Raw genomic sequence first — 24,319 nt, 5'->3', positions numbered from 1 at the left:
TTGTTGAATTGCCCCGTATTTCTATATCCGTGATCAAGTCTGTATTGTTGGTAATCGGTTGGTCTAGTAACGCTTTATTTCTAGTTGGTGCGTTTTACCATCTGACCCATGAAATTGTCCTGAAAGACATTTTGGAACTGGCGAGCCTTAGATGAATGTGCGGTACCTTACACCTAGTCTATGTCTGGATAATTAAAATCCCCCATTATGATGACACTTCCCATCCATGCCGCTAATCCATAATGTATGTATAGTAGTTAGATTACAACTATGTTACATAGTTAATTGAAACCTGTTTGAATAGTTACTATGGCAATTGATGTTGTTTCTGGTTCCTGTTTGTATACATTTTAAGTTTGTTACTTTGTTATTTTTCCTAGCCTAATTAAATATATAATTTCAGGTATTTTTTTATTTTTTTTTATTTCTTTTAACATAAAGGCAAAAACCCTGATGAAAAGGGCTAATCGTTGAAAATGAAAGAGCAAAAAGAGAAAAATATTCAAGTTGAGCAGAATAGAGCTATGCTGTGTAGTCCAGTACAGTTCTGTATGGATTTAAGATTTGCTTTACATATTTTTTTTTCATAATTTAAAAGTGTTGCATCTTCTGTGAATTACAGACCGCATTAATCATTACGTTAGTACTCAAAATCAGTGTGGTCTTGGTTCCTCTAAAAATAAAACTATGTAGTCCATTAACCCGAGCTGGAACTGCAATTGATTTTCCTATGGTTTCTTTCCATTTGGATGAGCAAACAAGGATGTGCTGGTTTTACTAATAGTCTTTTTATCTGAGACGTATATAAGGTTGTTATCTGTAAATTTGAATTGGCCATACAAGGTTGTTATCTGTAGATCTGAATTAGGCATACAAGATGACATCTTTACAAGTAGAATTATATTTGGCAGTCTGTATTTAAAGGGGTAACACACTCCTAAAATAGCTTTTTAGATTAAATGACTTTTAAATATGTAAAAAATAAATAAAGATGCTTTATAGCACCAGAAGATCCTAAAATCTTTACTGGAATTGATCTAAAGAAGTGAAGCGGGACACCATGTAATGCAATATGAACAGGAATACTGTCAACTCAATGTACCAACAAGGTCACCATTGTGCTAAAAATGCAGTTTCTATATAAACACATTATAAAGAACTGATTAAAGTATTTCAGTGGCACGTTTTCATACTACAGTACTTAAGCTTCGGTGGACTAAGCACATACTAGATGATGTAATTTTGGTGCAGCCAGCGTTGAGTAGACCACTAACCACTAGTATGCCTGGAAAGAAAAACTCTTAACATTTATAAAATGTTGCTGTTTTTTTCAGAAAATATCAGTTCCCTTTAGGATTTGGATTTACTTAAAGGGTCCTGGTCACATGCATTGTAGTGTCACTGCACAGAGGTGTTTAAATCATCACTGGACGTTTGGTGGAGGTGTTGAACTTTTGCAATTCCACTCAGATGGTTTTTTTCTTGGATAGAAAACTGGCTCCTGGGGAGCATCCAAAGGGTGGTGGTGAATAACGTGTATTCAGAATGGTCTGGAGTGGTAAATGGGGTACCCCAAGGCTCTGTCTATTTATATAATATATAGAGGATGGGATAAAATGCTTAACCACTTGCCCACCGGGCTAATTTTGGCACTTCTCTCCTTCATGTAAAAATCAAAATCTTTTTGCTAGAAAATTCATCAGAACCCACCAAACATTATATCTTTTTTTTTTTAGCAGACACTCTAGGGAATAAAATGGCGGTCATTGCAACTTTTTTTCTCGCACGGTATTTGCGCAATTTTTTTTCAAACGCCTTTTTTGGGGGAAAAAAACGGTTTCATGAATTAAAAAATAACAAAACAGTAAAGTTAGCCCAATTTTTTGGTATAATGTGAAAGATTATGTTACGCCGAGTAAATAGATACCTAACATGTCACGCTTTAAAATTGCGCACATTCATGGAATGGCGCCAAACTTCGGTACTTAAAAATCTCCATAGGTGACGCTTTAACATTTTTTACAGGTTACTATTTTCGAGTTTCAGAGTAGGTCTAGTGCTAGAATTGTTGCACATGCTCTAACGTACGCAACGATACCTCACATGTGGGGTTTAAACGGTGTTTACATATGTGGGCGGGACCTGCATGCGCATTCGCTTCTGCGTGCAAGATAACGGGGACAGGGGCGTTTTGAAGAAAAAAAATATTTTTTTATTTTACTTCATTTTTTTATTTTTCCCATTTTATTTTTTTATTACATTTGTTTTTTTTTTTTTTGATCACTTTTATTCCTATTAAAAGGAATGTAAACATCCCTTGTAATAGGAATCAGTGTGACAGGTCCTCTTTATGGAGAGATGTGGGGTCAATAAGTGATTGCGATTGCGGCTTTGTTTACTTCTGGGTACCGGGCGTGACGTCATAACGTTGCGCGCGGTTCTCCGACGGTCATAGAGATGACTGTGACCGTCTGGTCACCAGTCATCTCTATGGTTCTGCAGAGAGCACCGGCCGATTCGCTCTCCGGGCCACCGATGGCACGGGAGTGCCCGGAGATGCATCGGATGGCGGCGGGAGGGGGGGGGCGTCCCCTCCCGCTGCCTATAAGAACGATCAAGCGGCGGAACCGCCGCTTTGATCATTCTTATGGTGCAGAGAATCGGCGGCTGAAGACGGCGATATCTGAATGATGCCTGTAGCTGCAGGCATCATTCAGATATCACCGCTGAAAGTGGAGGACGTCCCAGGGACGTCCTTGTGGTAAAGAGGTTAATCTGTGTTTGCTGACTACACAAAAATAAGTAGGACAATAACATCACAGCATAGAAACCTTACATGAGGACCTGAATAAATTAATGGAGTGGGCAACTAGATGACAAATGAGGTTTAATATTGGAAAATATAAAGTAATGGACTTAGGGGTTAAATATAAACACAAGTTACTCACTAGGGGGAGAACCTCTGGGCGATTCCATGATAGAGGAAGATATTGGGGGGCCTAGGAGACGACAGACTGAGCAATAGCATGCAATGTCAAGCTACAGCAACCAAATGCAGCAGAGAATTAGCTTGCATTAAAAAGGGGATTTACTCCAGAGATAAAATAATCCTGCCACTTTACAAAACTCTGATTAGGCCACATCTGGCGTATTCTGTCCAATTCAGGTCACCAATTCTCAGGAAGGATATACTGAAGAGAGTCCAGAGAAGGGCAACAAAATTAATAAGGTGACTGGAGGACCTCCAATTATGAGGAACGACTACAAGCACTAAATGTATTCTCCCTGGAGAAGAGACGCTTGAGAGGAGATATGATAGTGATATACAAATATCTCAATGGTGAACTTGGCGTAGGTAGGAATCTATTCAGTCTCAGGGAGTGTAAGAAGACACAGGACCACATGATGAGACTGGAAGAGAAGCTGTTTAACCTTAAGCTGCGTAGGGAGTTTTTCACTGTCAGGGCGGTAAGGATGTGGAACTCTCGTCCGCAATTGATGGCGTCAGCAGGAAGTATAGATGGTTGTAGAAGACTCTTGGATGTGCATCTTAGCGAATACAGTATACAGGGATATGGGAAATGATTATCTACATGCACACCCACCAGGGCTGTGGAGTCGGAGTCGGGAGAAATTTTGGGTACCTGGAGTCGGAGTCGGCAAACAATGCACCGACTCCGACTCCTACTAAATTTAGATTGGAATAATAAAAAAAAAAAAAAGCAAGTTTAAATGTCCCAATTCACAAAAAGTTATAATTAATGACTTCTCTACTGTAAGAATAAAGACCAATGCATGCAGTGCCTCACGTAACCGCAAAACGAACACGTTAAGTGACCGCGAAGAAGCATGCTTTTCATGTGCTTCACTATATGGCACGCAACGCACAATTAGGAGCTGCAATACTTATACTTTCCATAGTGTTGTGTTCTGCTTTTACAGGGAACGCATGTTAGAGAACCAGTAAGTGTCCAAATAAAAAAATTCCAACAGGAGTTTTATAAAGCACTAAAAGAATTTGAAAAGTATGATCGCTCATCAAAACTTCCTGTTGAAGAAGCCATCCTTGTTTATCCAGAGATCGTTAGTGATGTGGCCAGAATAGTTACTGCAATGCCACCCACCCAAGTCAGTGTCGAAAGATTATTTTCAGCCCTAAAAATAATAAAGTCTGACTTAAGAGCCTCTATGAAAGAGGATCTGGCAGAGGCAATTCTCTTCCTTAGAACTCTACATTGAATTGATTTGCATTTGCTAAGCCTATAACTACATTTCAAGATTAATATAAACCATTTCTAGGTTTTACAGATTTTGTTTTTGGTTCATTATAGATAAGCTTTGTTTTTGTTCTAAAACAACCAAATAATGTGGTTTGTATTTTTGAACTGGTAAAGATCCTGTTCCTGATGTTTATGCCTGCTGCTACTATCCAGCCACTTGATTGTTTTCATTGTGTTTGTCTTTTGCTTAAACTGTGCAATACAGTAGACTGTTGGCTTCCCAGCCAGTAGTCCTATGTTGCGTTTCTTTCCCTCAAGGAATGTATAAAATACATTCGCATATTAATACAGAGGAGTCGGAGTCGGAACATTTATCTACCGACTCCACAGCCCTGACACCCACACAGGTTGAACTGGATGCACTATTTTCTTTCTTCAAACTTACCAGCTATAGCTTTAGGCTGTCATTGCAAAACAAGCTTTAAGTGGACATTCCATAAATGGTATGGATGCAGAGGTGGCCAGGGGATGCCCTAAAGCAGCATATGGGAGGGTCCCTGTGATACTTTCCTCATCTTTGCTCTAGTTCACCCTTTTGCTGCAGGCATTTTCTACCAAGGAAAAAGTTCAGTGAGTGCGACAGTTGAGTCATTGGGACTCCTATAGTTTTGGCCTGACTGGCCACAGATAAACCTTGGTAATTATAGGCAATATGTTATGAACTTCTTATAATATGCAGAAAAAGGAAATGGCAAGAGGAGCTTCAGTCTGACAGTTCCAAATAGAGGGACTCCAAAGCTAAATATCTGTTCTCTCCTCTCAAATTATGTGGGACTTCAGATCATTTTTCTTTCTGTTCTGGGTTTTTAAAGGAGATGAAATAAAATCCGAAAACCTCACATTGGTTATAAATGCTCTCTGTGCCCCCCGCTGGGGATAATTTCACTTACTGGCTGTGAGAAAAGTTTTTCAAATGCCAAATGGGGCATAAACAGTAATGAGCAACTTTTCTTTGGAGAGGAGGGTGATGGTCTCTATCATTTCCATTGCTGTTTGTGTTGCCAATAAGGTGAGCACCCACGCTTCCTGTATGGTCCCTGAGTGCCCACACTTCCTATATGGTCACTGGGACAAGAAGGGTAAAATCAGTGTATGGCCAGCTTAAGACCAGGGAAGGTGTGCAAGTTTTGCTAGTCTATGCCTGTCTGTGTGTTGGGGAGATTTTCCATACTTGACTTTTGGACATAAAATTATGGGAAATACTGTACACTGGACAAAAGCACATTTTTAGTAGCATAGGGAAAGGTAAGAACTTCTAACATTGTTTAAATTTCTTTCCGGCTGACCACCCTGATGTCTTGTACAGTGTTTAAAGGACAAAATATGTTGGGAAAATCTCCCAAAAGAAGATAGAAGTTTACCTCTGTATCATACTATTCAATCTAAAACAAAACTCTTTTGGTTGAAGTTAGGCATTAATAACTTTAAAGGTGACTCCATTTGTGTAGGGGAAAAAAATAGCAAATAAAGAAAAAATAATATTGCTTATACAATTGTGACACAAGTCATATTGTAATTGAATTTTCCTTTTTAACCACTCAAGCCCCGAAACCATTTTGCTGGTCAAAGACCAGGCCACTTTTTGCGATTCGGCACTGCGTCACTTTAACTGGCAATTGAGCGGTTATGCGACGTGGCTCCCAAACAAATTTTCCCACAAATAGAGCTTTCTTTTGGTGGTATTTGATCACCTCTGCTGTTTTTACTTCTTGCGCTATGAGCAAAAATTTTGGAAAAAAATTCAATATTTTTAACTTTTTGCTATAATAATAAATATCCTCAGAAAATATATATATATATAAAAAAACAATTTTTTTCCTTGGTTTAGGCTGATACGTATTCTTCTACATATTTTTGGTAAAAAAAATCGCAATAAGCGTTTATTGATCGGTTTGCGCAAAAGTTATAGCGTCTACAAAAAGGGGATAGTTTAATGGTATTTTTATTAAAATATATACAATTTTTTACTAGTAACGGCGTGATCACCAATTCTTATCGTGACTGCGACATTATGGTGGACACATCGGACACTTTTCACACATTTTTGGGACCATTGTCATTTTTACAGCGATCAGTGCTATAAAAATGCACTGATTACTGTGAAAATGACACTGGCAGTGAAGGGATTAAGTGTGCCCTAGGGAGTGCTTCTAACTGTAGGAGGGATGGGCTGTGTGTGACAGGACAGTGATCACCGCTTCCGATTACAGGAAGCTGTGTTCACTGTCCTGTCACTAGCAAGACTGGGGAAATGCTTGTTTACATAAGCTTTTCCCCCTTTTTCCTCACCGTAACTCGATCGCGGGTATGCCCGCAGTATGAGTCACCGAGCTTGCGACCGGCGCGCACACAATGCCGGTTTCTTAAAGGGGATGTATATATACGTTCTTTTGCCTGCCTGTGCCATGCCGCAGACATATATCTGCTTGCGACAAGCGGTTAAACCTGCAACTCTGTAATTTTCTGTAAAATGCAATGCAATATGGCAACCTGAAAGTGTTCTGTACACAGAATGCCCCCTCAAAAACATAATTCCTTGCTTATGTGATTGGGTCACTGATTTTCCCAGAAGTGTACACTAAAATAAAATTTAGATATAAGGAATCCTCTGGAACAAAAATTAAAATTTTTGGTGAGATACACCCTGTACCTCTAAAGGGATGCAGACCCAGCAGCTTTCCTCATTGGTGCCCTGCCAGGTGCACAGCTGATTGATAATTATGAAACCACTCCCTCTAGACTCACTTTCCCATATGGCCACAGAGAAACTCGCAGGGATTTCTTCATAATAACAAAAAGTAGGAATCTGCAACAAAGTTTGTTAAAATCATTGCAATGATCACTGGGGGGGGGGGGGGTTCTCAACAAAAGTGGAGCTACACTTTAACCACTTGCTTACTGGGCACATAAACCCCCTTCGTTCCCAGGCGAAATTTCAGCTTCCGGCACTGCGTCGCTTTAACTGACAATTGCACGGTCGTGCGACGTGGCTCCCGAACAAAATTGGCGTCCTTTTTTCCCCACAAATAGAGCTTTATTTTGGTGGTATTTGATCACCTCTGCGGTTTTTATTTTTTGCGCTATAAACAAAAAAAGAGCGACAATTTAAAAAAATATATATATTTTTTTTACTTGTTGCTATAATAAATATCCCAATTTTTAAAAAAAAAACTATTTTTTTTCTCAGTTAAGGCCGATACGTATTTTTCGACTTTTTTTTGTAAAAAAAGAAAAAAAATCGCAATAAGCGACTGGTTTGCGCAAAAGTTATAGTGCCTATGAAATGGGGGATAGATTTATGTATTTTTTATTTTTTTTACTAGTAATGGCGGCGATTTGCAATTTTTTTTTTTTGTCAGGGCTGCGATATTGCGACGGACGTATCGGACACTTTTGACACAATTTTGGGACCATTCACATTTATACAGCGATCAGTGCTATAAAAATGCACTAATTACTGTATAAATGTGACTGGCAGTGAAGGGGTTAACACTAGGGGGTGAGGAAGGGGTTAAATGTATTCCCTGGGTGTGTTCTTACTGTGTGGGGGGAGGGGTGTGACTGGGGGAGGTGACCGATGCTGTGTCCCTATGTAAAGGGACACAGATCGGTCTCCTCTCCTCTGACAGCACGTGGAGCTCTGTGTTTACACACAGAGCTCCACGTCCTGCTATGTTACCGACGATCGCGAGTGTCTGGCGGACATCGCAGCCGCCAGGCACTCGCATCGGCTCCCGAGCGATGCGCCGGGCACGTTGTTTCCCCGCTGCGCGCCCCCAGCGGCGCGCACAGGGAACAACAGCAGGACGTCTATGGACGTCCACCCGGCACTTGAGAGCCGCGCTGTGGACGTCTTTCGACCATAGCGCGGATTTCAAGTGGTTAAGTACAGTACAATGTTGACACATTGTGATATGAACAGAATCTGACAAATGATAAATGGTCCACAACATAACAGTCGGTTTCTGTCCTTCCTGCCAGCATCATCCCACATTTTCTGCAGATGCACAGTAACTCTAATTACCCTTAGTTAGGCAAATCTGTCATTTCTATGCATGATAGAAGCAGTTATGAAATGCAAAGAGCCCACACCTACATAGGAAATAAACCCCATACCAGCTGTCCTGCCAGCTGTTTCTTATTGTCAGTTTGATAAGAATGAAAGAAGAGTTCTTATCTCAGATGTTTAGGTTGATTTCAGATTCCATCCTTAAAATACTCTTTTTTTTTTTTTTTTTTTTTTTTTTTTTTTTCGCAATCCTCGCTATTTCATAAGTTTATGTAAATGTTTCCGTTTCGTTCGTTTTAAATGGCAGGTACTATGCAGTAGGCTGCACAGCCAAAATGTCAAATATCTTAATTTTTAACAGGATGCCCCTTGAGACTAACCTTCTCGATTTGAGCTCATCTGGCTGGATGGAAATTGTCTTGATTGTTGATGTGCTGGTAAACACACATTAAAAGCAGCCAATTAGTCATTCGTGTACTTTATTTAAAGGGGCTAGCACAGCTTCAGTCATATTACAAAATATAATCAGACCCTGGAAAGCAATTGGGTTCAATATGTGCTAAGGAAAATGAAAGATCGCTTTTTTTATTTTTTATTTTTTTTTATTTTTACAAGATTTACAGATACAATAGAAAACATGCTCTCCTCTCTATTTGCAGGGGTGTCGATTTTTTTTTCCAAAGAGGACCAGATTTGATGAAGGGAACATGCGTGAGGGCTGACCATTTTGCCTGACATTCTTTGAACCATTAGTCTAAGGCCCCGTACACACGACCGTTTTTCTCGGCAGAATTCAGCAAGAAACTCGATGGGAGACGTATTCTGCCGAGAAAACCGGTCGTGTGTACAATTTTTTCGCCGAGAAACCCATCGGGAAACTCGTTGAGCCAAAAAGAGAGCATGTTCTCTATTTCCTAGTTGGGCAATGGGAACATTTGGCTCGACGAGTTTTCTGACAGCCGAACAAGGAACTCGACGAGCAAAACTGTGGGCCAGATTCTTGTAGAATCTGCGGCGGGGTAGCGTAAGCCATTTACACTACGCCGCCACAACTTACTGGAGCAAGTGCCGTATTCTCCAAGCACTTGCTCCGTAATTTGCGTCGCCGTAGTGTAATTGGCCCGGCGTAAGGCCGCGTAATTCAAAGAGGGCGGCTTGTATTTAAATTAAGCTCGCCCCCGCGCCGATCGAACTGCGCATGCGCCGGGCTTAAAATGGCCCAGTGCGCATGCTCCAGTTCTCGACGGAAAACGTCAATGACGCCGACGTGGGCGTCATTGACGTAAAGTCGTATTCGCGGACGACTTAGGAAAACGACGGAACAAGCCGACGCTGACCCGACGCCATACTTAACATGGCATACGACGGACCTACGTAAACTTGCCCCTCATATTAGCAGCGGCAAGTTTACGCTTACGTAAACGTCGTAAATTCTCTGCGGCGTCCGCGCGTACGTTCGGGAATCGTCGTAAATTGCTAATTTACATAAGCAACGGGGAAAACAACGTCGGCGACACCTAGTGGCGGGAAAAAAAATGCATTTAAGATCTGACAGCGTAAGAGCCTTACACTTGTCAGATCTAAGGGATATCTATGCGTAACTGATTCTAAGAATCAGTCGCATAGATAGGCCGGGCCAGATTAGGACTTACGACGGCGCAAATGGCTTTGCGCCGTCGTAACGCCTTTGAGAATCTAGCCCTATGTGTTTTGCCCGTCGAGTTTCTCGGACGTGTGTACGGGGCCTAAGTGTGTTTGTTTGTTTTTTTCAAGCACTAATACACGGCCCAACAAGAATTCTCTTGCCTTTGTAGCTGTGTGTGGGGAAGAGATGAGCTTGGGTGTGTTATTTGGATATATAGAATTAAATGCTGCTCATAGAGGTGGTTTTTATCTTTTTTTTAAATGCCTTTTAGAAGCAGATAATGTTCTCCTATGTGTTCATGCACATTAGATTGTTACATAGTTGCATAGTAGGTGAGGTTGAAAAAAGACTTAAAGTCCTCCAAGTCCAACCTATGTGTGTAATTATATGTCGGTATTACATTGTATATCCCTGTATGTTGTGGTCGTTCATGTGCTCATCTTGAAACTATCGATGCTTCCCGCTGAAACCACTGCCCGTGGAAGGGAATGCCACATCCTTACCGATCTTACAGTAAAGAACCCTCTATGTAGTTTAGGGTTAAACTACTTTTCTTAAAAATTGTAATGCGTGGCCACATGTCTTATTCAACTTGCTTGCGCATATATATATATATATATATATATATATATATATATATATATAGAATTTTTTTTTTTTTTTTAAGCTCCGCATTCAGAGGCAGGAAAAAAAAACTTTTTGATTTGTGTTTTTGAGAGCATTTTTCTGGCACAAAAAGCCCAGCTTTTTTTTTTTTTTAAAGCCAGTGTGCATGGACCCTGATGCCCCGTACACACCATCACTTTATGTGATGAAAAAAAACGACATTTTCTGTGAAGTAAAAAATGACGTTTTTGAAACTTCAATTTTCAAAGACGAAGTTGCCTACACACCATCGTTTTCTCACAATGATCTTGCAAAGCTAGGTTAGGTTCTCACCACTTTTTCCATTGAAGCTCGCTTCATAAGTAGCTTCTGGGCATGCGCGGGTGAAAAAACGTCGTTTTAAACGACGTTTTATTCTACACACGGTCAATTTCTGTGAAGTAAAAGTTGACGTTTTGAAAAACGACACATAAAATTGAAGCATGCTTCAATTTTTTTTGGTTGTTTTTTAGAAGACATAAAACAACGTTTTCCCCCACACACGGTCAATTAAAGTGACGTTTTTAAAAACGTCATTTTTTTTCATCACATAAAGTGATGGTGTGTATGGGGCATAAGGGGTTTACTTACTAAGGCCTGGTTCACACCTATGCAGGTTGCAGTTTGCATATTGCAGGTGCATTTTTTTTTTCAATACATGCTTTTGAACCATTGAAGTCTATGGAACCAAAAACCGGAAAAAATTCCCTGGTCCTTTCCATAAAATGCACAGATTTGAACTACATCTTTAGGAAACCATGTTAAATGGACTGTAGTGTTTCTTCAAAACTGAAAATGCACTAAAAAAAAGGCATAGGTGTGAACCTAGGTTAAAAGTAGAGAGGGCAAAATTAGTCAAAATTCTGCATAGAAACCAATCGTCTTCTAACCTTGTTCAGTTAAGCTTTGGCAATAAAACCTGGAAGCTGATTGGTTTCTATGCAGAATTGTGACTGATTTTTCCCTGCATGTAATATTTACTGAATATGGTAGTCCGAATCCAGGTTTTGGATACTTTCCATTTACTATGTGTAATAGGGATGCAACGGATTGTCATTGATCCGAACGGGTCAACGTCCGTGGATCGCCACACCACGCGTTGAGACCATAGAAAAGGCCGTGGCTTCGGCCTAGCTCCAGAGTGGCGGACATCTTGGTAAACCCGGCGGCGGCCTAGGTGAGCTTCCCAGACATTGCAGTGGGGGAGATGGGGGGAGATGATGTGGACATTGCAGTGGGGGGGAGATGATGTGGATATTGCAGTGGGGGGGAGATGATGTGGATATTGCAGTGGGGGGGAGATGATGTGGACATTGCAGTGGGGGGTGATGATGTGGACATTGCAGTGGGGGGTGATGATGTGGACATTGCAGTGGGGGGTGATGATGTGCACATTGCAGTGGGGGGTAATGATGTGGACATTACAGTGGGGGGGGGGGGGGATATGTGGACATTACAATGGGGACTATATATGGTGGTGATCCGAAAAATGATCCGATCCGTTGCTCTGATCTGAGGAACGATCCGAACCGTGAGTTTTTTGATCCGTTGCACCCCTAATATGTAACCATATCCATTCTGTGCCATCTACATAAAGCCACTGTGAGTGTAATTTGGAGACTTCTCACAGAAAAATAAGATTCTCTTGTCATGGACAATGCTTGTTTTCTTATATTGACTAATGTAGATTATGTTAATTATTAATAAAGTTTAAAACAAAAAAGGTTCACAAAGTGTCTAATTACAAACTAAGAACGTCTCTAAATCCCAAAACAGTCATAAGACTATTCCTTAGAAGATGAAGGAAAGATGATTTTTTCAAAAGCACAAATTATAACCATGTAATAAATGCTATGTTGAATTGGTTTCAAAATCCCTTATAAGGCCAGACCATGATTCATTTGTGGTCCCTGGTATACAAAACATAAAGAGTAATAGGCTGCCCATACATGGCTAGATCATTCTCAGAGAACAGTCTGGTGTGAAGTGTTCCCATTCTGGTATCAATTGCAGATCCACCAAAATTCTCCCCCCACCACAATCTGGATGTCATTCCGATTATGATTCCTCTTGTATGCTTATGAGATTGTGTGGCTTTTAGATTAGGTTTATGCAGTTCTCCTAGTAACCTTTCACTGTTCTATGCTTTTAAATGTTTGCCTGCTGTTCTACTTTCAGAAAAATAAGGGTCATTGTGACCAATAAGTCAGAAATGGTATTTCGCTTAAACTTCACAGAGGAAATAAATGCGTAGATTCCAAACAAGAAAAAAAATCTAATTATTTCACTTTTTTCGCTGTGATTATTTTTTTTTTAATACCAGTCTGTCAGATCCCAATTAGTTGTTAGCTGGCGTGGGCGTATTATGTCTCAGCACCTGGCTGCATTCTGCTTTAGCTATGTGATGTTTTTAAAAGTCGTATTAGCAAGGGATTTATCTCTGCGTTTCCCGTAAGTGTGTGTATGTAGAACAAAAAAATTACATTCAAAGTGTATAGAAATTGGAAAAAATATCATGCACAGAAAACACCTAGACTTCTTTTTGTTGCCGCTTGATAAAGTGTACATGTAACAAATTGACAGAAGGCAGCATGAAACATCTGAAACTATCTTTCTATTTAAAAGTGGGAATTATGATATCCTTCACACTTCGGTGTCTGTAAAATTGTTTGTGCTACTTCCGAATTCCTTTGTGTCTGGCTGAAGTTAATTCACGCTTTGTCAGTCCTTACTCAGTATAAACAGTAAAGCAGGCCTGAACATTTTCACCTGTCTGTCCAGTGACAGATTATACAGGAAAGAGCAGCAATACCTGCTTGCCTAAACACAATTTAAGGCCTCGCTTATCAAGCCATGTTCTGCACTGACGGCTCTTTGTGTCTGCCACGAGATTTACCTCTAGTTCTCGGCTCCATATGTACAGATGTACTTGTTTACATACCCATGGCAGAATTTGTAAAAAATTTTTTTAAGTTTGCATGCCCTTATGCCTTGTACACATGACCCGTTTTCACGACGAGAAAACTGCCATTTTTTATATTGGGCGTGAAAACCGGTCGTGTGTATGCTCCCTAGCAGTTTTCTCAACGAACAAACTGCCCGCAAAGAAAATAAAACTATCTCTCTTTTTTCTCATCAGTTTTTTTTTTCTCGTTGCGAAAAACGGTCGTGTGTATGCTTTTCCGAGGGGGGGGGAAAAAACGTGCATGCTCAGAATCAAGTATGCAGCCTAAAGGGTGGCGGCATTCGAAAGGAACTTCCCCTTTATAGTCCCGTCGTACGTGTTGTACGTCACCATGCTTTGATCGGGCGTTTTTTGCATGAACTTGTGTATGCAAGTCAGGCTGGAGAGGATTCCCGTCGGGAAAAACTTTTTTGTTTTACTTTTCCTGCCGAGAAAAATGGTCGTGTGTATGAGGCATCAGTTCTTAAAATTGTGTATTGCACCCATTACTTTTAATGGCAGCTTGCAGTCGTGAATAAGGCCCTTTACTTTTTCATGATGTAAAGCAGGCCATTCTTCTCTGCAAAAAGCCTCCAGGTCTTGTACATTTTTTGGCTATCAAGCAGGATTATGTGCAACTGCAACTTCCGAGCTGATAGATGCTAATTTTCCTTCAATATTTTCTGATAAAATGCTGCATTAATTTTGCTATTAATGTTGACTCGCCAACAAAAACATCAAAACCAGTAGAGATCCACTGTGAGTGAGTGAGAAACTTATATAGCGCAAACAAATGCGAACTTAATCGCCTCAAGGCGCTGGCATCCAGAGTTGTACAGGTCTTTCAGAAGAGGTGGGTCTTCAGTTTTTTCCTAAAAACCCGATGGTTTTCTTCCAAGCGGATAGTCGTGGGTAGAGCATTCCAGAGCCGTGGTCCTTGGACCGAGAATCTACGTTCTCCCTTAGATTTGTAGCGAGATTTAGGGATTTGGAGAAGGTTTTGGTTGGTTGATCGGAGCACGCGCTGGGTGACGTAGGGTTTTATTTTCTCGCTTAAGTATTGAGGAGCTTTACCCTGTGCTTCACAGAAAGGATGCTTCCCTTTTTATAGACCTTGTTGACTCTCGGTGGCCTGCTTTTACTTGTAGTGCCGCTCTAAGCAAAAGAAAATGTACAGTGGGAAAAATTCATTATTTGACCCCCCCTATAGATTTTGTAAATTTGACTACTAACAAAGAAATGAAGGGTCTAAAATTGTTGTCATGGGTGTAGAGATGATAGAGGCAGAACAGCAACCAAAAATCCAGAAAAAAACACATGATATAAATGTTATAAATTGAGTTGCAGTTCAGTGAGTAAAATAAGTATTTGATCCCCAAGCAAAACATGATTTAGTACTTGGTGGGAAACCCTTAACAGCAAGCACAAAGGTAGGACGTTTCTTGTAGTTGGTTACCAGGTTTTCACATGGCTCAGGATGGATTTTGGTCCACTCTTCTTTACAGATCTTTTCTAAATCCTTAAGAGAGAAGAATAGCCAAAGCTTGTTTTGGCTATACTTCTCCTAGGGATCACAGGAGCGCAATTCGGTGTCAGTCCAGGCACCACCTCATCCCGACAATGGAAGTCGGGATCCGCCAGGTGCCTGGACTGACACCGCGCTCAGCCTCTCACCGAGCCGATGGGAGTCTGAGCCAGCTGCTCCCTGCCCATCCACAGTTCAGCACTCCAGTGAGCGAGCAGAAGGCAGAGCTGAGAGCTGCTGATTGACAGTCAGCAGCTCTCTGCTCGGAAAGCTGTCAGAACCAAATGATCGGAGGTGTTCGGTCGCTTGGTTCTCAGTGCAGAGGTGCCAGGGGACAGGGGACAGATGCTGCATCCACCTAGGCAAGTATGAATATGTAAAAAAAAAAAAAAAAAAAACATACATAATGAAACGCTTAGGGCGTGGACTTCCAATGACGTCATATCCATTTGTTGGAATGCACTCTGGATCTAAGGGACACAGAGCAGCAGCCATCTTTTTTCTATGAATTGGCCGACAATTCCTGGTGCCAGGCAGTGCATCTTGGTATAATTTCTGTATTTTTATGGTTTAAAAAATCAAGTAGCATGCACTTACAAATATGATGCCCCACCCCCTCCCGGTTTATCTTCTCATCTGAGTCTCCTATTTGAGATGTGGATCCACTGCAGATTATTGGCGATGGTATAGCAATGAGAAATGAAGAGTGTAGGCTCAGAGGGTCCACGACAGCGGGTGAGTGCATACCCTAGTGGGGGCACAAGTGGTGAATGCATGAAAGCACGGAGCACTGTGTGATGATTATAGAAAGCAAGTCACAATAGCACTAGTGACTTATGGGTTTTTGTATTTGATGGACTTTTTATTTATAAAGACTTGCACCATATGTGTTTTTGGTATTAAGTTGTCACAGGCATTTTATCGTATTGCATTTTTGCACAAGCTTTTGTATTGGTACGAAGTATCACAGGATCTTTATATTGCAATTTTGCACAAGTTTCCTGTACACAGAGGGTAAGCGCAAGTAAACCTTTACTTTGGTGCAAGTTTACTTTTTTAAACATGTACAGTATTTATAGTGTATGTGACTGGGGCAAGTGTTGAACAGTAATATATATTTTTTTAAATATACTTTCTATTATATGAAATGTTGGTAATAATAATAGGTCTAGACAGCATACAGTTGGGTACATCTAAATTTGGGCACAGGCACAATTATAGTTTTTTTTTTTCCAGGTATTTACCAAAACATATTCAAGTTATAGTTACAGTATATAATATAGACTGAAAGTGCACACTCTCTCAGGTTTAATTTGTGAGTACATCCAAATCAGACTAAGGGTTTAGGAATTGCAGCTCTTAAGAAAAGCCACCCCCCCTTTTCTTAAGGGAGCAAAAGTATTTGGAGAATTCAATCAAAAGCTGTTTCATGGCCAGGTGTGGGCTACTCCTTCTGTATTTATCCATCAATTAAGCAGGTAAAAGTTCTGGAGTTGGTTCTAAGTGTGGTATTTGCATTTGGAATCTATTGCTGTGAACCTACATCATGCTTTCAAAGAAGCTGTCCGTGCAAGTGAAACAGGCAATGGTAAGGCTTCAAAAACAAAACAAATCCATCAGAGAAATGGCAGCAACATTGGGAATGGCCAAATCAACAGTTTGGTACATTCTGAGGAAAGAAGAACATACTGGTGAGCTCAGCAAAATATAAAGGCCTGGACGTCAACGGAAGACAAAAGTGATGGATGATCGTAAGATTCTCTCTTATGGTAAAAAAAAAATCCCATTCAAAACATCCAGACAAGTGAAGGATACTCTCCAGTAGGTGGGAATATCATTGTCAAAGTCTAAAAATCAAGCGAAGACTTCACAAGGGCAAATACAGAGAGTTCATCGCAAGGTGAAAACCATTCATAAGCCTGAAGTATAGAAAAAAACATAAAAAAAAAAAAAGCCAGACCAGTTCTGGAAAAGCATTCTTTGGACGGATGAAACTAAAATTAATCTGTGCCAGAATGACAGTAAGAAAAAAGTGTGGAGAAGGCTTGTAAAAACGGCTCATGATCCAAGGCACACAACGTCATCTGTAAAACAGATGCAGTGTGATGGCATGGGCATGCATGGCTTCCAGTGGCACTGGGTCATTGGTGTTTATTGATGATGTGATAGACAGAAGCAACCGGGTGAATTCTATAGTGTTTAGAGATGTACTGTCAACCCAGATTCAGCCAAATGCAGCAAAGTTGATTGGATGGCTCTTAACAGTACAATGATCCAAATCACACTGCAAAGCAACCCAGGAGCTTTTAAAAGAAAAGAAGTGGAATATTCTGCAATAGTCAATCACCTGATGTCAACCCAATTGAGCATGCATTTCACTTGTTGAAGGCAAAACTAAAGGCAGAAATACCCATAAACAACGAACAACTGAATATAGCCTGGCATCAGAAAGAAGGAAACCGTCTTTGGTAATATCCATGGGTTCCAGACTTCAGGCAGTCATTGCCAGTAATGATCATTTTTATTTATGAGTATATTATGTTGTACAATTACATTTGAACTCCTGAAATTTTTATGGTCAACCCCTTGAATTAAAGGTGAAATTATGGAAAGCAGACCAATGGTGGTACACATGGCATACACAGTTTGATGTCTGTCCAAGAAAGTTTGCTAACCTAGCTTGAGATTCCAGACATTCGAGCAGTATGTTTATTTGAAGTATTATTCAACCTCCTCATAAATGTTCCCTTGCCTATTAGGCAATGTCAAGAATAAAGATATGGACTTTCTTTTTAGTTTAAACCTTCCCTTGTCTATTACACAATGTCCCTAGTAGGTGCATGTAACATTTCCTCACCTCATTTGGTAGGCCAAGTCTCTAGTGTCTCCACTGAATTTTTATTTTTCATAAACTCCAATACTGTACCTATCTTTTCAGTTTAAGAAGTACGTACACCATGCCTGTCCACCTCACACCTCTCTGCCAATTCTACGTTCTACACTCTTGCCATATGCACAGGAGCATATCTTCTTCCAGTGACATGAACAATCCCATGCCTTCCTTGCAGATTCCAATCTGTACATGTTGTGGAATTGTGCATCATCGTGTTGGCTTTCAGTTCACAGGGAAAGTCATAAGAGTGACGGTGCTGTTTCTGTTTAGGTAGCTGCCCAAGGAACATTGTTACTCTAGGACTGGAAGAAAAAATGGAGATTGAAGAAAAGACGTAGGAACAAAGAATAGCTCTGGAACAAGTAGAACAGCAGGTAATTTTTATGAATATTTATTTATTTTGAGATTTTCGTACACTTTACCTGCAGACCTATTTGCTTCCATGGGATCCAGGGCCAAGTCAGAGTATCGATGTGCTTTCTTTTAATTGTTCATAGAAAAGGGTTTGGGTAACCAATGGGAAAAAGTATTATTATCAACAAGTACTATTTTAAAGCAAAGCTGCGGTTAGGAATAACAAAAATTACACTAACATTGGACAGCAGGCAACCCCAAGTTCCTGCTTCCCTGGTTGCTATTCTTCTATAATTTCCACATCATCTAACATATAACTTCTATGATCATCAGTTCTGGCCTGTCCCTTCCCACACTTCATGTCTATCACTGAAAGGTGGCCAGGAACCAATATCGAAGTGTGATCTATTTCTGGCTTTGGGTTTGATTTGACAAATTACCCATTTTTATCCTGCAGTGAGACTGAAATCTAACAAGTCAGCTACTTTGAGTTTGTTGCAGAGGAGTACTATGAATGAATTCTAACTGTCATAAATACTCCTGGGATGTAAGATATGTTTGACATCCAAGCTTATGTGTGTCTTGAGGATTAGAGCTTGTGCAATATTACACTAAGCATTCCTGAAAATGGAATCTTAAACTGCACAGTCAATAAATCTCTAAGCAACGTTTTTTTTTCAGTCTTTTTTTCCAAACTCGATATCACATGTGATCATGTGTTTCTTAACTCTGAATTCTCACTAGGAGAAAGCATAACTCTGCTTCAGTGCTAGCTATGACAGACAAAGTAAATGCCAATGTACTTCAGTACTAAAAATGGCATGCATCTGTGCCTAGTACTGTCTGATAAGCCCAGTACAAACCTACAAGTTTATTTTTTCCCGTTCAGGTTGAACAAAAGAAACTGACAGATCACTATAACAACACAAGCAATGTGGGTGTAGCGATCTCCCCCGCTGTGCTATTGTATTCTGACAGGGGGACTCCCACTTCCCGTTTGCCCCCCCCAGCCAGAATACATTGGACAGTAAATTCTGATTTACCAGCATGGCCCTCCGGCGAAAGCCAGTTGACCGGCATCTGTTGGACAGACTGCTGTACATACTGACCAAAAATCGTCCTGTGTGTCTGTGTACCCTGCTTTAGCTGTTCAGAGCCATTTAGGAAAAGTGGGATACCACTCCATTGAAAACGTATTTTGCAATTCATGTTCAGTTAAATTAAATATGGCACAAGACAAAGGGAGACAGAACCTTCCTATGCTATTGGTAGTGTAATACAGTATATAAGGTGCCAGGGAGCTCTCTGCATATGTTAAGACTGCATAATGAACCCTCCCTATTGACTCTCCTATACAAGCCCAAACATATGTAGGAATTGAAGGGTCTTATATCAGACTTTGTTTACCCCTCAGTCAAAGCCAGGCCTACCATTAGGCACAGTAGACGTTGGAGACAAAGAAGCCAATCTTCTATATAAACCTATTGGCTACGCATATTTAGGTAGATTCAGTAAGAGTTAGGCCGACTTATCAGTAGATAAGTCGACCTAACTCAGAATCTACTCAAACAGAGATACGCTTAAACATATCTAAGATACGACGGTTTGCGCCGTCCTATCTTAGATTGCAATATTTCGGATGGCCGCTAGGTGGCGCTTCCATTGCGGTCGGCGTAGAATATGTAAATGAGTTGATACGCCGATGAACGTACGCCTGGCCGCCGCAGTAGTTTAAAGCCGTTTCCGTAAGAGATAGGCCGCCTAAAGTTAAAGATGCCCCCTAGGTGGCGTAGCCAATGTTAAAGTATGGCCGCCGTTCCCGCGGCGAGATTCAAATTTTTTACGTTGTTTGCGCAAGTCGTCCGCGAATCGGGATTTACGTCGTTTACGTCCACGTCAAAATCAATAGGCCCATGCGGCGTACGTAGCCGCAATGCACACTGGGAAATGTAGGCGCCCGGCGCATGCGCAGTTAAAAGAAAACGTAAAAAACGTGAGGTCAAGCCTCATTACCATACAACACGCCCCCCCTCTAGGACATTTGAATTCGGCGCCCTTACGCCCGCCCGATTTAGGCTACGCTGCCGTAACTTAGCAGGCAAGTACATTGAGAATCATGTACTTGCCTAGCTAACTTACGGCGGCGTAGCCTAAACAGGCTATGCTACGCCGCCGCAAGTTTGCACGGATGTACCTGAATCTACCTAATTGTTTTTCCAGCTGATCAATTCACTTTTATGCAATATGTGTAATTAAACAGCTCAACAATGTGTTCTTAGTCAGGTTAGGGCCACTAAAAAAAAAATCTGTGTATGTGTAAAGAGGTGATCAAGCTAGAGAAATGTTGCTTTGGATGGTAAAGTTTGGGTGTCTGCTGGCTCCATTGATGGAAATCTGGTTCTGTCCTCATTGATTTCGTTTGGGGCTCTGTGCCAGAACGTTGTCGCAAGAATACTGATGCATTGTGATATTGTCTTCGTGTTTCGCACTGTTAGGCAGTGTTCTCCTCGTAAGGTTGTGCTCATCCTATGTTCAGAATGTTCTCCTGGCAAAAGGGGGAGCTATACAGGAATCTATGAAAAGGCAATTGGGTGAAGACCTGAAGCTTGATAAGTTGTTTTGTTGGAGCTGGCAGTTTGACGATTGACAAGGGTCAGAAAAAGCTATTGAGCACTACATTTTGCATACCCATAGGGACATAAGGCTCAATTTACAAAGCTGACACACCAGTTTGATTATATATCACACCTTGGCATTGGCTCCTGGGGTCACCTTTTTAAATGAATGTGGAATGCCAGCTCAAAAAATACTGTATGGGAAATAAATAAATTGGTCAAGGCCTGTTAACTCTATACCTGAATACAGACATACTATTAAGGCAAGCATAAATGTTCTATATAGCCATGAATAAATAAATATCTTTTTTTCCCAGTGGATATGTATGTGAAATAGATTTGTAAGCATTTGCCTATTATATGTTTTAAAGTGTAACTTCACTTTAGTTTAAGAGAAAAAAAACTCTGGGTGATGTACAGTACAAGGATTTAACAAACTTTTGATGCAGATTCCTACCAGTTTATGTTCTGAGTTAAAAGCTCTTGGCTTCCAGAACGAATTCCTGAATGGGAGGATCTGCACGTTATATGGTGCACTTTTAGTGTTTAGATGAGGAAAGCAACAGTATCTGCATCCTCTTAGGGAATATCTCACCAAAAATTTGATTTGCTATTGCAGTGGAGGCCTAGATTGTTACTTGGAAGATAGAAGACTGGCCCAACAAACCAAATAAACAGATGATATAAAGGGATTGGTTCTGAGGTCCCCAACCAGAGAACCAAAAGGGAGTGGGGCCATTTGTTGGACTATTGCGGTACGGGTAATATAGATATAGAATGTACAGACACAGATATACAATTATAAGTAACACATTTTTATTGGATACAACATCAGTAAAAAATTACAGCAGATAAAAACAAAATGACATTCGGCTTGACTAGTTTCGCGGCTTTGGTCGCTTCGTCAGAAGCATGTCTAAAATTGAAATAACAAACAAAAAACAATTATACTTTGAACAACATATAAAAAGAGTAAGTTGGGGAGTAAAGGGCTCAGCTGCTCACCTAAGAACCCTGCAAGCGAGCGAGGCGGGTGCCGCCGCACAAGGTCGTGTATGGCGACCGAGGGGGCGCGCAATTGTCTGGATGGACCTACTACTTGGGTAATAAAATGGAAATAGTAATTAGTATGGCAAGCCCAGATCTTGGGTGAAGGGGGGAGGTGCACACACACGCGTGAAAGTGACCATGAAAAGAGGAAGATAAAAAAGGGGGGGTGCTGTGAAGGTGTTGGGTAATGGGCAGGAGGGGTGGGGGTGGGGAAGGAGGGTATGGTTTGGGGGGGGGAAGAGGGAGGGAAAGAGGGAGGGGATCGGTGGCTAGAAAGGGAAGGGGAAGGACAGAGTAACCCAAGGAAGGCAAAAAGGGGGGGGGGGGAATAAATAAACAGATGAGAAAACATACATGATATATGAAATAATAAATAATATAAAATTATATAAATAAATAACACTTCTCTAGGATAAGTAGTAGCAGACCTTTCTTTAGACACTAGGTCAGTCGGACTGGAACAGATAAAGGCACTGGGGTAACACCTATAATTGAGGGGAGAGGGGAAGTCCATAAGTCCAATGAATTAAACTACTGGTGGCAGACATCCTCAGAGAAAAGCCAACTCTTGGATACAATAGAAGATAAAGAGACAGGAGGCGACGACCTGAGTGTAGTAGGTTAGTGCACAAATTATTGCAAAGGATTTAAAAAAACACTCAAAAGTAAAATAAGGTAAAGCTCATCTGGTGCTTTTGTAAGGCTCCTCTGGCCCATCTGAAGGGCATTGCGCTGTATACGGGTGCCGCAGTTGTAGTAAGTGCTATATGGCGTCCCTGGATCCAGGAAGAACCATCATTAACTGCAGCACAGGATGTGATGTCACCGGAGACGAAGAGATGGCCAGGAAGCACAGGAGGTGATGGGCTGGCTACGCGCTCAGAGCATCTGCTCCTTCTCAAGGCCCCTTGAGCGATGGGCGCGTAGCCAGCCCTTCCTGTTAGCCCATCACCTCCTGTGCTTCCTGGTTGTCTTTGTCTCCAGTGACATCACATCCTGCGGTTCATGGTGGTCCTTCCTGGATCACAGATCGGCGCCGTTGCTAGTTAAAAATAATAATAATAAAAATGTCATAAATATATCCCTTATTTTGTAGACGCTATAACTTTTGCGCAAACCAATCAATTTACGCTTATTGTGATTTTTATTTTTTAACCAAAAATATATAGAAGAATACATATTTGCCTAAACTGATGAAGAAATGTTTGTTTTTATTTTTTGGGGGGGATATTTATTATAGCAAAAACCAAAAACTATTGTGTGGGTTTTTTTGGCTCTTTTTTTTTTGTTTTTTTTTGTTTTATAGCACAAAAAATGAAAACCGCAGAGTTGATCAAATACCACCAAATGAAAGCTCTGTTTGTGGGAAAAAAGGGACACAATTTTGTTTGGGTGCAATGTTGTACGACCGCGTGATTGCCAGTTAAAGCGACACAGTGCCGTATTGCAAAAAAATGGCCAGGTCATTAAGGGGGCAAATTCTAGTCCTTAAGTGGTTAAGTGTATAGTAGGCTGAGATCTGCTATGGATCATTATCTTTTTTTTTTCTTTCAAACCGTGCATCCAAAAACCTATTCTAGAAATAGGCAATCAGCTATTCCTATGGCTTATTATTGAATTTTGTGGTTCTCTTTTTTTTAACTTAGAATGTGTTTCAGTATGCATTGTGCCCATTATGTATTACTGTGAAGAAAAGCTGTAAATATGGTTATTGCTTGTCTGCTGATGCGGAATTTATGAAGCAGATGGCCATCTCAAGCAGCTAAACCAATGTGTACACAAATGTCAAACCTGATAATACTGGTGTGCAGCATCAGTCTCGGGTTCCAATAAAACTATAATGGCAAATGATGAACAAGAGCAAAGCAAACGTTGAATTTACCTGCTATACTGTTAGGCCCTGTACAGACGACCGAACATGTCTGCTGAAACTGGTCCGCAGACATGTTCAGCTTCAGTTTCAGCAGACATGTTCGGTTGTGTGTACGGCCGACCGGACAGGTTTCCAGCGGACATTTGTCCAGCTGACCGTTTTCCAGCGGACAAAAATTTCTTAGCATGCTAAGAAACATGTCCGCTGGAAGCCTGTCCGTCGGACATGTTCGGTCATCTGTACAGACTCACCGTACATGTCCGATCAGCCGCCATCCCTCGCATGCGTCGAAGTGATTTGACGCATGCGTGGAAGCATTGACCTTCCAGGGCCGCGCATGTCGCCGCATCATCGGCGCGGCCACGTCACTGCATATCGTGTACGCACAGATTTCTGTCTGATGGTGTGTACAACCATCAGACAGAAATCCGGCAGCGGACATGTCTGATGAAAAAAAAAAATGCTCTAGCAAAGCGCAGTGACGTA

The 24,319-nt window shown here is 41.0% G+C and overlaps 1 protein-coding gene across 4 annotated transcripts in view; it reads left to right on the top strand.

The window, feature by feature from the left end:
• Nucleotides 1-24,319, top strand: part of MARCHF3 (membrane associated ring-CH-type finger 3) — a 311,466-nt gene that overhangs the window by 57,915 nt on the left and 229,232 nt on the right. For 2 of the 4 annotated variants that reach the window (XM_040344691.1, XM_040344726.1), the window contains exon 2: nt 18,212-18,315. The exons of 1 other annotated variant lie outside the window; for it this stretch is intronic. The gene's annotated coding sequence lies outside the window, so the exon portion shown is untranslated. The remainder of the gene's footprint in view (nt 1-18,211; nt 18,316-24,319) is intronic. One more of the 4 variants, XM_040344704.1, reaches the window with a different exon arrangement.

The sequence above is a fragment of the Rana temporaria genome, chromosome 1, assembly GCF_905171775.1.
Source record: "Rana temporaria chromosome 1, aRanTem1.1, whole genome shotgun sequence".
Taxonomy (NCBI): Eukaryota; Metazoa; Chordata; class Amphibia; order Anura; family Ranidae; genus Rana; species Rana temporaria.
This window is presented reverse-complemented; position numbering and strand designations above follow the sequence as displayed.